The following is a 17,842-nucleotide window of genomic DNA, read 5'->3' as shown; positions in this document are numbered from 1 at the left end:
TGCTCTGGGGATGCCCCACCACTAGCTGATTTGAGATAGCTACATGCCAAACAGTGTTTCCCCAAATATCCAACCCTTCCCTCAAAGGCACCAAAATTTTCCCACCGAATTGTTTTTTTTTTTTTTTTCCCTCAGCACCCTCCCTCTTGTACCAGGCTGCTTGTTCTGAGCACTTTCTGCCCCCTCCTTTTGACACAAAAAAAGCAAACAGACCACCACCAATACCACTAGTACTCATGGGGACTTCTGTTACCTTTAGCTCCGTAGCAGTTCTTAGCAAAATAACACCCCCAGGAGCTGACAGCAGCTTCTCTGCCCGGTGGATTACTTGTGGTACAACTGAATCTGAGGGAATGGTTTTCTTTTTCTTGAAGCCTCTTAGTATTGACACTAGTTTGGCTCCTATTTTGGCATGCTTTTCTCCTCATAGCTTCCTGGTCACAACCCTGGTCCTTCTCTTTCCTTTTTCTGCTGCGTATAGCTAATTGCTTTCTACCCACAAGTCAGGGCACAGCTATGCTTCCTCCCTCTGGAGAGCTCCTCTAAAAATACATATTATTGTCACTCAGATAAATTCAACTGCTATTCCTACTTCTCCCAGTAGAATCTGGTTTCCAAGGAAGGCTATTTAAATCTCCTTATTCAAAGCTGTTGACATGATGTTCAATACTGCAACATCTCAGGGTGTCAAAGTCACTGCTATATTTATCCTTGTAACATCCCAGGTGTTATTAAAAGTATAGAAGTAAATAGCTTGCTGGGAGTTGTACAAGGAGTCACTGACATGAAAGCTAGCCATTTAACCAGCCTTCCTCTCCCGACGGTATGTACCTAACACCTGAAAAGGATAAGCAAAACTACCTGAAAGGGATAAACAACAAAATTAAAACATGACACAAATATTTCGGACATGAAACATGAATTTACCAGTGTTTCTCATTAATAAGTAATCAATCAGATGTCCTGTCACTCCTACAGTCTATTCCCTGCAGTGCGATTTAGTCTTTGTTTATATAACTAATGCTGGAGGTATCTAAATTAACTCTCCTTGTGTGCAGTCATGTTTGCCACATGCTTAGGTACTTGCTACTGCCTTAGAGGAATTTTTTGAGCTGACAGCAGTGGCCTGCAGAATTGGTGTTCCTGCTCTGCTTATTTATTAAGAAGCTGCTACAAACTGTTGTGTTACGTTCAGGGTATTCACTGAACACTTTCATAGATTATTCAGTTTATTCCTGATACATTCCTGTGTTTCCTTTGTACTACTGGAGCTAAGGATAAATGTACTACACTGTCCATAGCTAGCATCACATATTTTTCTGGTACTTCAGTTCTCAGAGAACCATGGAGATATAGGTCATGTGGCTCATAGCAGGGACAAGAAACTGGTATTACTTTGGGGAATTTGTTTTTCCATAACCAGGCAACTTTCACGTTCACAGAGTGGGCCCTGAACATGTCCTTCTGGGCCCTCATGTACCAGAACAATCCCATGCTGCATTTCCATTTACAAATAGACCAATTCTGTCTCAAAGCTATTAATATTGTAGCCCCTCCATCTTTCTCATAAAAGCTGTTCCAAAATCACATAATCATAGAATCATAGGATCATAGGATGGCTTGGGTTGGAAGGGACTTATGGACCAACTAACTCCAACTCCCCTGCCACAGGCAGGGATGCCACCCACTAGATCAGGTTGGCCGAGGCCCCATCGAGCATGGCTTTGAGCACCTCCAGGGATGGGACATCCACAGCTTCTCTGTGCCAGTGCCTCACTACCCCTTGAGTGAAGAATTTCTTCCCAGTGCATAATCTAAACCTATCCTCTTTAAGACAAAATAATGTTGCGGTTAAGAAAGTAGGAAAGTTCTCTGAAAGTAGGAAAATCAATTTAGTTAATTTTTTCTCCAACTCATAAACTACTTTTAAAACCACTGGCCATATGGATTTAGGGCAGGGTAATTAAAGATGCTATTATCTGGTTAACACGTGATTTAGATGCCCTAAGCTTTAAAAGATTATGCTTGCTGGCCTTGTGCTGAAACACTTCTTGTCTGTCCTAGTTCACTCTGGTGTCTTTCAGAGCATGGTCCCATCTTCCTACATCACAGTAGCTTTCTCACTAGCTTAACCCCTATGGTTGTATTTGGGCAGCCTGTATTTAAGAAGCTCCAAGGGTAATATGTATGACCTCTGTGTGTGCGTGTGATATTAGCTCAAGTTCTTCTCTGTAGCAAGTGCTGAGTTTGCTCTAGTCAAACACAGTGGGATCCAAGACCTCTGCACAACACTGGCAGTGAGAATTCCTTTGGCTTTTTTCACTCATCTCTACTGATGATGGCAAAATTCTAGTTCCAGCATCCAGTTTTAGGAATATTACTTGCTGATCCCTCTAAAGAGAAACAGAATACCTGTTTCTAGGTATGAGAAAGGCACCATAAGTGTGAGAAATCCTGTATGGTAAGACTGCTTGTCCCATCCCCTTGAGTTCCACAAGACCACTGCTTTGCCTTTGCTTTATGCTACAGTAATCACCACCAGGTAGAGATGCTTCCACAACTTCTAGACCAAAAAGAGCCTAAGTTTGTCCCAGGTTAACCAGAAGTCCACCTAGGAATCTTGTTTGCCATAAGTGTATTGCTCTATGCTCCTGATTAGGATACCATTGGAAAGAGATTTTCAGTAAGAAAAGTGAACTCAGCAGCTGGGAGCAGTCTCCAGGGTTTCCTTCCTCAAAATCTCTGTTTTCCTTCCTTATTGCTTATTCTTTACTATCTCTATGCCAGCCTTTCAGTTTACTGGACTAGCTGAAAATATAACGATGAAGTATACTTAACATTTTTTCAGAATTCATTTGCAGAAAGATGTCATCTTAATGGCATAATTCTAAATGTTCAGCTTTGAAACAGAATGTGTCCTGGAGAAGGAGGAGTGTACATTTTATTAGCTGATATAAACTAGTGCAGCAAATTACAAATGAAATTTTTGGTTCTTATTATGCTTATTTAAGGATATACCACAGCAAACATAACAAAACAAAACAAAACAAAACAAAACAAACAACAACAACAACAAAACAGATATTTCATCTTCTGCAATTCTGAAAGCGTCAACCAAAGGACCATGATTTATGTTATTTTCAACCGTCTCTCCAGTCATCTTGTATTACAGCACATGGATACGAATACAGTCATTGTGATCACCAGCAAAATATTACTCAGCTAGCCATGTTCAAAACTTTGTGAACCTAACCGGATGTGAGACCTGAAAGTACTTAAGATAACTGAAAATAATCAAAGCCCTGAGCAACCTGATCAAACTCTAGAGCTTAGCCCTGCTTTGAGTGAGACTGGATGGCTTCTGGCAGTTCCTTATACTGAAATTCTGGTCCTGGAATCCTGTAAGTGGCAGCTTCCATTCAGAGGACATTCAGCTGTGACTCCATCTTTTACTGTTTGCAATGTGATATCTCTTGTCACTTGGATTCCATTTTTTTGGATTCTGCCACTCAAAGCAACAGTGGTTCCCACTGCCAGCTGCCTCATACCAGCATGGTTTCCCTGGCACTCAGAAGGTCTGGTGCCATGTGTGTCGCTCTGTGCAGAAGGGACATCTTGTTCTGTGCTGTTTGACATGCTTGAGGGCATCCAGCATGGTCATGGTTCCCTTCCTTCTGCCTACTGCCCAAAGTCAAAAATCAGAATGTTAATTTTTTTCTTTTTTTTTTTAATCAGATTGAGGAATTGAAATCCTTACCTACTGAAATACGATTCAGGTTTCTTTTATTATGTAAGTCCTTGTGGAATAATAAAAGTGGGAAATTTGAGATATAACAGAAGACCTCCTGTAAACTTTACCTTAAAATTTAGATCCAAAATGGTTTGTGATTAAATATGTGGGACAAGTATATGCCTAATTTTTTTTATTATTTTTGTCAGCTCAACACTGAACCAATCGTGGTTAGCCACGTGTGTCTTGCCACCCTTTCATGTATGTTCTTGCTTACGGTTTTTAAATGAGTATTTTTTCCAAGAATCTGAATTATATATTTTAAAAGTAAGAATATACTTTGAGTCATATAACCGGATAGTATGAGGTTTTATGAATATCCTATCTACTATTTTCACAAATTTGAACTTGAGGATAAATCGTGTATGTTTTCTTTAGTGTATATTTGTTGTCACAGTAACTGTAATTTTCCCAATAAATGGAAATTGCATCGTTTCCTTAAGCATTCAGGTTATTGCACTGAAATAGCATCATGAACTCACCACCACTTCTCCCTTCCTGTTGTCTGGCTAGATCTCATTTAGTTACAGGAACAGGCACTAAAACAGGTTAGTTTAGATATGTGTGCATTAGAAAGCTTGAAGCAAGCCTGCTTAGCCCCATTACATCCTATGACTCATGCATGTGTGGGAAAGACCTTATTTTCACAGAGATCTCTTAGATAAACAAGGCAAGTTGGCAGCAGTTCGATTACACTGATGTTAAGAGTCTCCTGCTTTCCGTTGCATTCATTTGGTTTATATTTTCTGAAAAATGCAAGCAGTCTGATAAACTCTAATGAAAATTCTTTTACCAAGGACACATGACATTTCATTTTCCTTTACTTTTTTATTTTTTTTTTTTTAAAGAAGCAGCCTTAAAACCAGTTCCTAAAAGTTCCCTGTTATTACAGTAATTCTACTTTTTCTCAATTTTTAAAAGTTTGTTAGCAAAGTTGTAGCTCTTGCTACCCACAGCCATAATGCACTAGTTAGATAACTCCCTGCACCTCCCCAACCTATAAGCCCCTCTGGACTTCAGATAGAAAGCGGATTTAGCTTCCAAAAATATTACTTTTGCACATGCAGTGGAACAAATTTTTGAACAACATAAATCACAAAACATTATACACTTTGACACCATTTCCCCAAAAAGGAAAAGCAAAAAAAGCAATCCTTACTGTATTAAAGAGCTGTTAAAGTATATAAATCAAACTCAAAACATTTTTTTGCTAATCCAGTGAGATGTTTGCTTTTTTTCTGAAACCCCATTGCTTTCTATCTGGATGAGTCTGTTCACATAATAAATGATCAAGGTTTTAATTGCAGTTTTATCATCTCTGAAATGAAACTTATTTGGACATCGTACAGCAATCTTTTAGATTCACACACCCCTTTGGTTGTGTCAGCTAACGGCAACTAGACGGGTTGCCCATTTAAGGGAAAAAGTACAGGCTCCAGCCCATTTCCCTGTACTTCGCATGTGTTTGTCCCACTCCTTCAGCAATGCATTCTGTAATGCCAAAAAACATTTCTGCTCTCACAAAAGGCATGCACACGTGCACACACGTATGCACTTTTATGATTAAGCTTCAGCTCTTGTAGAGCTGTAAAATTAAGGAAGTGGATGTTGGAATTCTTTTTTTTTAATTTATTTATTTTATTTATATTATACCACATACAGCGATTTTCTGTTAACTGGGAAGGAAGAAAAAAAGTGGAAATACTACTTCATTACCTTAATAACACCACCCTCTAAACAGTCCTGGATATATCATGTATTTTAACAGCTGTGTATCTTTAGAAGAATAATTCCAAAATGACACATAATTGTGCTTTTAGGATATATGCCTTTAATGGTAGGAATTGTTTCATTCTCTGTAATTGCAAAGTGTGTAAACCATTTTAGAGGCAATCACAATCTATGTAATTTTACATATCACCTTTGTATTTAGCATTTGCATGCTTTACTTGGAGAAAAGATTCATAGTTCAGCCAAAGCAGAATGAGAGTGATAGGGCAAAGCCATCTTGGATTAAAAAAAAAGAACACTATGTAATTCATTAGAGCCATGAATTTCACAAATACATTAGGCTTCGTACAACCTGCAACATTAGAGACTCTCATAGCCTCTCGTCAACAGGAAACAGGTACAATTGTTCCTGTCCTTTGGATGCCAGTACCTCAAAGAATAATTAAAGGACTGTGCTATAAATGCCTTTTTTTTTTTTTTCCTAGTAACACTAACTTTGTACAAATACTAGCTACTAAGTGAGAAAAAGAGAAGTTAAGAAATATTAATTATTAGATCCAGTATCAAGAATAACTTTCATGCCCTAGATAATTCTGACTTCTCTTGTCTGTTTTACATGACAAGTGACCTCTGAAATTTTCTGGCATTATGTATAAAATCAGGAAACAACCTTCAGCAGGAAACACTGACAGAAGAGAGAAAAAGCTAAAAAGACAGCCACCAGAATGTGATGGTGAAACCGAAAAGTACAAGCACTTGTGCTTCTTACAAAGAAACATTTAAACTTTTCTATGTAGTAGATAACATTATCTTGTCACATGCACATTTTTATTCTTCTCAATTTCAGTTCTTATCTCAGGTTTTAAATACTAAATATTTTTGTTGAAATAGGAAGTATCAGTAGATGGAGTTCTTTCTAGTTTGTCTTGTTTCATCTGGCTTCTTCAAACACATTATAACTGTTTCTCCAAATGGCATTTCAGATATGCAGTAGGGCAAAATCCCTCCCCCAGATTCAGATTATGTATTACAACAGTATGGCAAACTGCAACAGTAGCTCCTTGAGAAAGGAAGGGAAGAAACAGGAAATGAGAGAAAAAGTAAGATGTCTCTTGAGAAAAAAAATATGGACAGGAATATAGATGATGTCTTTTGGCAAATGCTCTTGAGGGGACTGGAAATTTGTCTATTAATTATTGAACACTAAGACCTGATCTTATTAAACTTTAAGGAAAACTTACTTTGAATTCAGTGGCATACACTTGGCCTCTGCTTCAGTGCAACTGTGACACACATTTTTGTGCCAACAGAATTCCTATCAGCAGGAGTTTTACTGATACACCTATATCAGTAAAAAGATTTCGGTATGGAAATGACTACACTGGCAAAGTTGTGATCCAGAGGACCAAAACAGGAGATGTTAGAAAAAGTAGAGATTTTCTGACATACTTGTGCTTATTTTCAAACTGCCACCAGGAAACACAACTTCAGGAGTTCTACATCAGTCAGCCTAGCTTGGTTTGTAGAGAAGTTTAGTCTTTATGTGACAGTAGCACCAGGTGCTACACTGAGAGGCACAATAGAGAATTTATTCACTAGATCAGTCTCAAGCTTACTGAAACCTGTGGCACAGAGGATGGACCAGTTAACACCACAGTTGTGATTAATTGTCCACCAAATACAAGTGGGAGGAGTAAGGGTAAATCACAGCAGATATAGGCAGGGGCAGAACCATGACGAGCCTTGAAGATGAACTTCAAGTCTTGTGTTAAATCTGGTGTTAAAAAGAACCAGACGTTCTATAAAGAGATTGAAAGATGGGGGTGATGACAAGATACTCAGTTAAGATTACGACTTTAACTGTGACTAGATTGGCTAAAAGAGGTCGTAAATTATAATATTGCTATAATGAAGGTGGAAGAATGAGCCACAGGCAGAGTCTGGAAGTGGATTCAGATTAGCAGGGATACACAGTCTTTAGCACCATGAACAGTATCATTCATTTTCCACGGCTATGGGAATATAAACAAAATCAAAATAATATAGAAGAGGGGAAATAAATGAGCATGCTTGTCTTCCAAGAAAATCTCTACAAAGGAGAATATTGCCAAAACCTAAATTACTTTTTGATTTGATATAAAATTGAGCTTGGTTTCACTGTAATCATTAGTAGAATTGGCTATTCTTCAAAAATGAAACCATCTGTTGAATAGCCACATTGCATATTCCAGAGATCTGATTGGAAAATCTCAGAGCCTCTTTGTGGACACCTGTTGAGAAGAGTAATTTTAGCCTCCTTCTCCATTTTGAAATGGAGAGGAAGACAGATGTATGTAAAACCACAACTCCATGTGTTAGAATTCACTATCAGACTGTTCCAAAGTTTCTTCATTTGATAAAATTTTGAGCCTAATAAATTTCCCCTTTGCATTTAAAAACTTTGCTAAACATAAATTCCACAAGAAAACTAAAATTTTTAAATTGTATATTATGCTGAGCAACTACTGAAACCAAAAAGCAGTCAGTAACTAGCATATTTCCCATATTTTGTCATTCACATGTATTCAAAGGGTCAAGTTTGACATTTCTCCACAGTTTTTCTTATTTGCCAATGAATTCAATGAAAATAAGAAACAGTAACTTTCACTCTTATGTCAAGATGACAAAAACTGTATAAGTAATCTTTGTCTCAGCTTTATTTCTTATTGTACAGCTTTCTTATGAAAAAATAACTTTCTCAGGATGTGTCTACATTAAAAAGTAATAGCAAAGTTTCCTTTTGAGATTTAGACTTGGGATACCATAGTGCTGTAGTAATTCCACAGTAATCATTATCACATTAAATCATGGCCACCAAAAATATTCCTATTTAGTGCTTAAGTAGGATGCCACTTGCTATGAAATAAAAAGCAAACTATATTACTTTTGCTTTTAAGAATTTTTCTCCATCCTAATACTTCATTTATCTTATTGTTTCATAGGCAGTTATTTTCTCAGCCACCCGGTCAAAGTTGCTTCAGAGCATTTTGTTTCATCCAATCTGCAAGCATATCATCGCTAAGATGTGGTATTGATGTAATTTACATAGCATGCAGCAGTGAACCTAGAATGATTTAGCTAAAGCAAGACCTTCTCAGCTTCCTGAGGCAGTCCCTGAGTCCGCAGACTGAGTGTCAAACAGTGTAGACAGTCAACATAGACCCAATCAGTCCCTTCCTTAGGACAAATATTTTTCATCTGAGACAATTCTACATAAATCTGCAGACAAGGTTTTTGCACGTGTTAAATGCATTTTTTAAATTGTTGCTTTCATAACTAAATTCATATTACAGATGAATTCATAATCAGTGCATCTTTTAAAAATTAATGGATACCAAATTTATTTTGTTTGAAGAAAATGGGTTTAAAAGACCTAGGGAAACTCATTCTTCAATTGACCAAAGAGCTTTTGTTAGTTTAGACAAAGCAAATCATACTGAGCAATTACTGTCATAAATTATATGACCATTACAAAACCATAGGTTATTCAAACAGATACACAGGCTTCTGTTGTGGTATCACAGTAGAAGATCTGAGAACTTATTTCTCAACAATTTTGCTGAAAGGAACAAACACTTAAAAAAAAAAAAAAAATGACCCAGCTCAAGCACGCTTGGATATAACAAACATAAGGTCAGTTTTTAGGAAAGTCGCATTATGCAGATTATGCAGCTAATCAATCAATCAGATTAATATTCTTTCGGTATAAATAAGTACAAGAGGAAGAACCAAGAGCTGTTGGAGTAGTACGAAAGGTACCAGGTGTGCCCGCGCACTGAAAGTTATTAAGGACACAAAAAGTACAAATATGCTAGGTCACAAACTATGCAGTGAATTCAGTTACTGAACGGCTATTTCCTCTTACATATCATACAGGCCGTCACTGTTTTTTAATAGCTGCTAAACTATCGCTGGTAAGGGGTGATATGTATTCTATTCTTAAATCTTGGTTTGTCCTCTGTCAGCATGTGAGCAGATATAAGCAAGATACATGTCAAAATCCACACACTTTTTTCTTTTTTTTTTTTTAATAATAATACTAGCTACTTGATTGTGCTTGTTCTAAGAACTGAAAAAGTTATTTGAGCAACGTTTTTCTGTGATGAAAGCATTAAACTAAACATCCAAGACATTTATCTCAGCTTTTATCTACTGAAGTTTGCAAATCATGCAGAAGATTGTTCATAGAAGGGAGCAGACAATAATCAGTAGCAAAGAATCTCACTTGTAAAAAGAATTCATTAGAGTGGTTAGCTCAGTCTTACCTGTCAGCAAGAACTTAGGAATAGATCCTTTACACTGCCAGATCGCAGTAGCTTGTCCCACGGTACTACCACAGCAGTAGCCTGATCCAGCCCAGGAGAACACAAAGAGAGAAACTTTTCCCACTTTTCAAGGTCTACCAGCAGCTGAAGGAATGAAGGAAATAGGGTAGAGAACAGAGGACTGAGTTGCTTCTCGCAGAAATCCCAGGCAGGAGAAGTAGGAGGTATACTCTGTCTGTGTCTCACCCAGACTTTTGTTTAAAAGTTTTTTCAACTGTTGCTAGGTGGTGTTAGGCTTTGGCAGTTTAGTTCTCAGATTGTATTTCCCCTCTTCTGGTCTCTTCACACAGTGTTACAGCAATGACTTTGTTGAGCTCAGCTCGCTTGTGCTATATTTAACCAGTGTTCTCAGCAAGTCAAGCCTGTCAACAGCTGAGAAGTTTGGAGCAGGCTTTGCTGAGTTCCTCAGCTGCTGAATTATCAGTGGATGTAGCACTGCACAGCCCAGCTACTACATTCACTGAAAGGTTGCGAGGAAACCGTCAAATCCTTTTAAGGGCTTCCAGTGACTTCACAGGAGTAATTACTATTTAAAGCACTAAGAACAAGATGTGTATTTAGGCATATATTTTAGACCGCTAGAGAAAGAATACTTGTGTTCACAGCAGATGAGTTCAATTATTTATACAGTGAGGATTTTCCTAGGACATGTAGGAAGTTTATAATTTGAAAGGTATGCACTTCACTTGAAGAAAAATTACACGTGGGGAGAACTTCTTGCAGCATAATTTTTACAGAGTTTAAATTTGTTAAGATGACACAGGGAAATTAATGAAAGGTTTAGGCTGGAAAGTTTTCAGCGTGATGTTTATTCCAAATACAACCTTTTTCCCCAGGACCAAGAGCTTCACTACTCTGTCTCTAACTCTCATTGAAGAAGAAAAGGAAAGCCACACAAACCTTGATTTGCTTGATATGAAGCAGGCAAGAAGGAGTATTAGGAACACATCACTTGATACGTTGCATATGTTTTTGTGTATCCACACTTGCTTCTGAATCTATTTGATGCTAATTCCAAGCCATGTCTCCAAATCAACCAACCAGGAGTACCATTGGGCAGCTTTTCAGCCCACAAACCACCACATATCAACGTTCTCCAAAGACTTCGCAGTCTCAGACTCTGGAGTGAAGTTCTACCAATTCATGGCAGAACAGCCCCTGGAAATGTCTCTGGCAAAGAATATTTCTTACCCTAACAACTCTGTTCAGACCCGAGCTGTGCTTCAGAGTGAAATGCAAAATGGGCCTCTTGGAAAGCTTTACCCCAGTGACAATTTGCAATATTCACCTACGGTTAGATGAAGAGGCAGGAAAGAAAGAAGAAAGGAAAGAAAAAGGTAGAAAAACAATTAAAAAATTACGCATCCATTTTTGTACCTGGAGACATGTCATCCGTTCAGAGAAAAAGCAGGAGATTCACGCAAATCATAATACCCTTTGGTGATGCTGGGTCACTGCACAGATAGTAGGGGGGAAGCAGAGAGGTATCGTGCTCTTTGTGCTGATTTCAACATGTAACTGGGTATAACTATATGAGATGCCAAGGGGTGAGCACAAGCCCTCATGGGATGGAGCTGTAGTATTAGCTGTACCTTGGTGCTCTAAACCCATCTCCATAATGAGACAGGCTTACATTCTGCTTGAGCTGTGATATTTTCTAAACAAGGAAGGAACAGTGAAGGAAGACTCCCATTCCCACTGAGCTTATAAAGAGAACATGTAGTAAATACAAGGTATTATGTCAAGTAACTGATATTTAGACGTTGATGGTAGATTTATAAATGTCCCAAATGCTTCCATTGTATCAAATACATTTTATTTTGGAGACCAAGTAATAAATACTAATTTCATGTTGTTCATTTAAATATTTAACTTGGACAGAGTATCTAAAATGTACAAAAATATAAACACTCTATTTTATAGAAACAGCTATTTGGAAGTTTATTGTAGGAACAGATAATATATTGGCACAAAGCATGGTGTTACATACTTCCACTTTGAACTGAAGTGAGTTACGTACATCCACATTCTAAAAAGACCATGTGATTTTGTTCTATGGTACAAAATTGAGGTATTCCAAGCAGATGAGTAACTTTTTGACTATTCTGGCCTTAACTTCTTGCTCAAAGGTCAATATTAATAGTACTTTATCTACAACATCTACAACAAATTAGGCAAAGAAAACAATTAACTAAGCTCATAAATCTCAGAGAAACTGAGTGATTCTCAACATTTCTCTCCCATTAGTTAGTGGCATATTCACTGAGTGGAAAACAATGCAACTTCTTAGGAGGCAATCTCTGCTGCCAGCCCTTGTGGGTGGGTTTCAACAGTGGCCTGCTGATGCAAGTCTGCTCATTCTTCTACACTTGCAATCATACTCCCCAGCTGTGCCCCATAAATATTTCTCCTATAAAACAGTGGGAATTTCAGAAGAAAAAAAATGGCAAAAATGGAAATCAAAGAAAATACAAGCACTTACAGCATAGATAACAGTGCAATTCTTGAAAGTGTAAAACTTCTAACTTTGTGTGGTATAAAAATGGTTTACATTGGTTTACATTGTTATGTGTATGTATGTATTTTTCTTACTGCTTTGAGAGAAACTATAATTATAAAACATAGGCTGGGAAGGCTGGAGAATAGTAAGATAAGAAACTGAACCACAGAAGAGACTTTTTAGTTTGACATCCTACATGAGGTCTTAGCGTCAACTTACACCATCATCCTACAACTAAGTCTATAAAGTGTGATATCTCCTAATTAAGCAGCCAGGATACTGGAGTCCAATGTAAATACTCCCAAAGCTGAAGCTCTCAGCATTGTTTCCAACAAAACACCAAAGGCCAGAGCCACACAAGACAAAGGGGACCAAATGTAGCCCTAGAGAGTTCAGGACATGTTGCCATCTTTGGATATCATGTTAGTCACAAATGTAGAAAAGGGATTGCCAATGTTCACACTGTCCTATTTCTCTGTACCAACTTCACTAGAAAACAGAAGAAAATATGAAACAGAAAATATGTCCTGAGCTGCTCCAGAGAAACCTGTGGTTTGAGGCAGAAATTACCAGCAGTTGTTGACAAGATCAAAACAGATGTCTTCTGACTGTACGGGTCCCACCTGACTTGAAAATATCTGTAAATAACCTCATTCTGGAAAATATACATTACTATATATATTTATATATTTATATATGCTATATATATAATGTATATAGCATTACTATATAATTTTTATTTCAACTGTCCATCACTGCAGTGAATAACTTCATCTCATTCTCTAAAGCCATGGGGGAATCCAGAGTCAGTGCCTTATACCTTTTCTCTTCTCAAATATTGTACATCATAATTAACTGGCCCAATGTACCAGAAACAAATTATCCAAGTGGGTTTAGGGTTTCTTCAGAAATGTATGTTCAGAGAAGCTCTACTATGGGTAAAATTTTGTGAGAGCAACTACAGTCAGTTATTCATTACTTTGCTCCTCATTGAAGTGTACTGAAGAGTACAGAAGGCTCTTCATTGAAGGGTAAGGAGTCATTAGTATTTTAATTTCTAAAAAAAATATTTTTTTATTTGCTTGAAGGATCTTCTGACACCCTGGTTTTATAAGACTTTTGTTCACTCCCATAAAAGCAGTATTATTTTAGATTGCGCTGCTACTTTTACCTTTGTTTCAGCTTTACAGTGTAACTGGCAGGGAGGGTGGTTGATCATATTTTGATTAACCTGATCTTGGCTGCATCCCCTCAGATTTATATTTTGAGAAGGCAAGGTATTTTTTTCTGCTTTTCCAGATACTATTGTCACCTCATAAAACTGATATTGCTTTTTAGATATTAGATCTTCTATATCCTCAGCTCAAGCACCTGCTTTTTTAGAACCAAAGAATAAAACATTTCTGCCACCTAGTTCATAGATTGCATTTAGTTGTCTGTTTTATAATCTTGCCAAACTAATTAAACTAATAAAACTTTGTGATATCCCCCAATTCAAATATTTTCCCAGATACATAAATTATTTTCCTAGGTGTAATTTAAAAGTGAATTGTGTAATTAACACTGCTATTTTTATTTCCCTTAAACCTTTTTACTCCCTGTTTTTTGTGTTGTTTTTTTTTTTGTTTGTTTGTTTGTTTGTTTGTTTGACATCTGCATTAATCTTAATTTTATTTGTTGTAAACACATCACATATATCTAAAAAATCAGTGACATAAGATCCTTGCCACAGCTACAAATTTCCAGGAACTCTTACTGGAGTTTTATAATCTTTCCTGTAACAGTTTTTCATGCTTTATCAGTGAGATAAAAATAGGGTGTCTTTCATTTTGTTTCTTCATATGATGTCTTGATCTATATTTTTTTCTTCAGAAATAATTTCTTTTAAAAATATTTTAATTAAAGAAACGTGTTAAAATGCTTGGGCATTTCAGTTGTTTTAAATTTGATATTTTTGCATTTTGCCAACAAAAATATCAGCATTTCATAAGTCTTCTCATTATGAAATAGGCATAATTCTGAGATCACTACAGTCAGACAGACAACCACACCAAAAATGTCAGATGGCCCATCAGACTTAGAGGGGCTCAACACTGTTTATGACAAATGACAGGAAAAATAGTGATAAGATTTGTATCAGAATTGGACACTTGAGTCTGAAGCTCCAAAACCTGGCACTTGCTAACAGCTGGGTCAAATGGAGACAGCCTGAAGCCTAAATCTGGAGGAAAGTGCCAAGTCAGGTCTCTGGAAATAGAGCAAATCATCTTATTTGCTCCGCTGCCACACCCCAGGAGTGGTATGTAACTTGCTCAAAGACTGATAAAAATGAGCTGAGCATGGATTAATTGCTTTTAAGGCCAGAATAAGCTACTTTGATAATCTAATATTGCCTCCTACACAGGAAAGGCAGGGGAATTTTCCTCAAGCAAAGAAGCAACTTGCAGTGAATTAAAGCACATCCTTCAGAAAGATTATATAAAGCAAATATGGACAATCTGCCAACTCAACATAGAATCATGGAATCACAGAATGGCTTGGACTGGAAGGGACCTTAAAGATCATCTAATTCCAACCCCCTGCCATGGGCAGGAACACCTTCCACTAGACCAGGTTGCTCAAAGCCCCATCCAGCCTAGCCTTGAACATATGCAGGGATGGGGCACCCAGAACATCTAATTACTCTTACTATTTCAAGCAAACCAAAACTTTGCAATTTATTTCCAGTTTGCTATTAGCTGACGTTAGCTCCCGGCCCATTCAACGGCTAGTCAGTAGCCTTCAGCTTCTCTCAATTTCTGGAATCCTAAAAAATTTCCTGTGGAGATTAAAACACCTGCAGAAAAAGTTCAAGTATACAGGAGCTAACCTTGCGTATCCTGATTTTTCTGTGACCCCCTTGGAAACAGTGCACAGATGTCCTTGAATCACAGAATGAAATTCTAAACCATTTCTTCCTATGCAGGTTATTAAAAATCAAGTTGGTTCTGAGCCTTCTCTCTTATAGACTAAATTCCGTGAAGTTTTCACTGTCCCTTAGCAGATATTTGCATATTATGGTAGGACACACTCAAATTGCATACAGTTGTTAAAAAATAATCAAGCAATTAAACAAGCACCCTACCTGGGTAAGCCTGTGACATAAGATTATCAATCAGATAAATATGGATAAATTCAGATAAATTTAGATAAAAATAGAATACTATTTTGAGGATTAAATATTTCCATGAAAAGATACCTAGAATATGTTTCATGAATAATCCCACTGAATAACAGTAGTCCTGTATTTTCTCAAGATTTGTCTGTGTGTTGTTCATCCCTGAAGGGAATCCAACAGATTTGTTACCAATTACTGTAATGTAATCTAAATTTCACCTTCCATTTACTACTAGTCTGAAGCAAATTTATGTGAAAAAACACTTGGAAAGAAACACGAAGGTATCGACTGCCAGTGGTAATTGTTGGTAGCACACGTGAAAAATCTTATAAACATTTGCTTTTAATGAAACAAACACAAACTTCACTTACACTTTTAATGGAAGATGACCAAGTAAAACATCCTTATCCTGCAGTTCAGCTTAACTGTGTTCAACCCCCTTAGCATCTCAAGCTTTTCAAAAATCTAACAAGCTGTGAACCAGAAAACCCTAGCTTTGTTACTGTCAGATCAACAGCTGATCAGATCAACCACTGAAGGGCCTGGCCATTTGTCTTTAAGAAGGCTTCAATTCTGCTGCACTGCCTTCGTTAGTTCAAGCAGCTTGTAGGAAAACTCGTTATCAAACAGATGTAATTCCCTCATTGCAATTGTGTAGCAGTACAGATATCATCACAACTTGGTAAGATCCCTCTGCAGTAGATGCAGTTTTTACCAGAACTCTCCCCTCTCTATGAATGCATTATCTTCAAATGAAATGCAGCAGTATGGGGTGATACATAGCAGTCTTTGTAAACTATGAATATTTAACAAGAAATACGTAGCCCAGAAGTATTTATTTAATTAAAAAATAATAATAATCTGATACGCATTATTAAAGCTGCAGCACCCAAGGACTCGATCGCCAAGAACAGCACCTCTGTCCTTGCAAACAGTGCCATGCTCTCCTGGCTGCTCATAGGAGGGAAGTTCTGCTTTTGACATCTCCAAGAACACAGTGCCACCTATCTGCACATTAGGGGTAATTCAGGGGAGACGGTGGGAGAGGACCAGGAAGGGGCTGTTTTCCTTGCAGCCATTTCAGCAGCAACCGTTGTTCCCTGGCTGTGTTTCCTGCGGGCTGAGGGAAGCTGCTTCCACTGCACATCCCCAGGCTGTAGTTGCATTTTCCACACCACACTGCTTTCTCTCACCAGCTCAGTTCCACGTACACCTGTTAGGTCAAGTGCTGACTGGTCATACCTAGTTTACTTAAGGCATTTTAAGCTAAGCCTCTTATATCATTAATACTCCCACAGATTTTGTTCACAGAAGCCCAAGACTGTTACTACATTATCTGTGGATCTGTAGAGCTTCAATTGCTGAGGAGAAAGGAGTGGCTCAAACACATGTAAGCAGCCCATGAGATTCAAAATTTGTACCCACCTGGACCTCTGTAGCAAGGAAAGGGTCAGCTGACAGGAACAGCCTTTCCTAATTTTGCCCCAGGGATGAGCCACCAATGCACTCCAGACGTAAATTACAGTCCAACTACCTTTTTCATGAAGAACTGTCTCCAGTGCAGTTACCAAAGCGGCCACATACACCTCTCAAAGACAGTCATTTGCAAGACTAAATTGCACGCACTAAGGAAAATAAGAGGGAAGGGATAAAGTATTTAGCGTCAGGCACAAATCCATGCTTGAAGAATATCTCTGCAAGGGGGTGGAAGCAAGGCTTTGAAATCCAAGATTATATTCTCCACAAAGTATCAAAGACCTGATGCTTGAAATATAAAGAAGAGGAAGATACATGCAAGCCAGCTTACTTCTATCAAACTGCTCAGCAAACAACAGGCCTTGTTCTTGAGGTATCACTGTACATTTGCCATAAATTACACTTTGTGGTTTTACTTTCAGAGTGCTTGGAAGAGGAGTCTTCTGAAGCACTCCTTTCTATTTCCTATTATTTAAGAATTTGGTAAACAATAATGAGGAAGGCTCAGTTAAATTGCTGTTCCACTCATTTGCATGCAGACACAGTTTGCCAGTGATACTCGAAAATGAAATAGTCTTTTTGAATGCCTTGTTTTTAAGCAGCAGTGTTGAGGACAGTTCTTTATGAGCAGAGTTCACTTGGGTGCATTAGAAAAGAATTGTTTTGCCTTTTTTATTGACCACGGGAAGAGAGCAAGAGAATTTAGATAGCAGAATTTTAACAGGAAGATCACAATAGGAATTTTATTAAAAAAAAAAAAAAAAGCCACCAAGATGATGAAACTCTTTGAGGAGAGGCTGAGAGAGCCCGCACTGTTCAGCCTG

General features: G+C 37.7%; 1 protein-coding gene across 4 annotated transcripts in view; it reads right to left on the bottom strand.

Moving 5' to 3' along the window:
- FILIP1 (filamin A interacting protein 1) overlaps positions 1 to 10,233 on the bottom strand; it is a 103,154-nt gene extending 92,921 nt beyond the window's left edge. For 3 of the 4 annotated variants that reach the window (XM_082755603.1, XM_082755604.1, XM_082755605.1), the window contains exon 1: positions 9,826 to 10,233. The gene's annotated coding sequence lies outside the window, so the exon portion shown is untranslated. The remainder of the gene's footprint in view (positions 1 to 9,825) is intronic. The other variant, XM_082755606.1, reaches the window with a different exon arrangement.
- Between the last annotated feature and the right edge of the window lie 7,609 nt (positions 10,234 to 17,842).

Source organism: Aythya marila (genome assembly GCF_965140915.1).
Source record: "Aythya marila genome assembly, chromosome: 3".
Lineage (NCBI taxonomy): Eukaryota > Metazoa > Chordata > Aves > Anseriformes > Anatidae > Aythya > Aythya marila.
The sequence above is the reverse complement of the archived record's forward strand: the minus strand, read 5'-3'. Positions and strand labels throughout refer to the sequence as shown.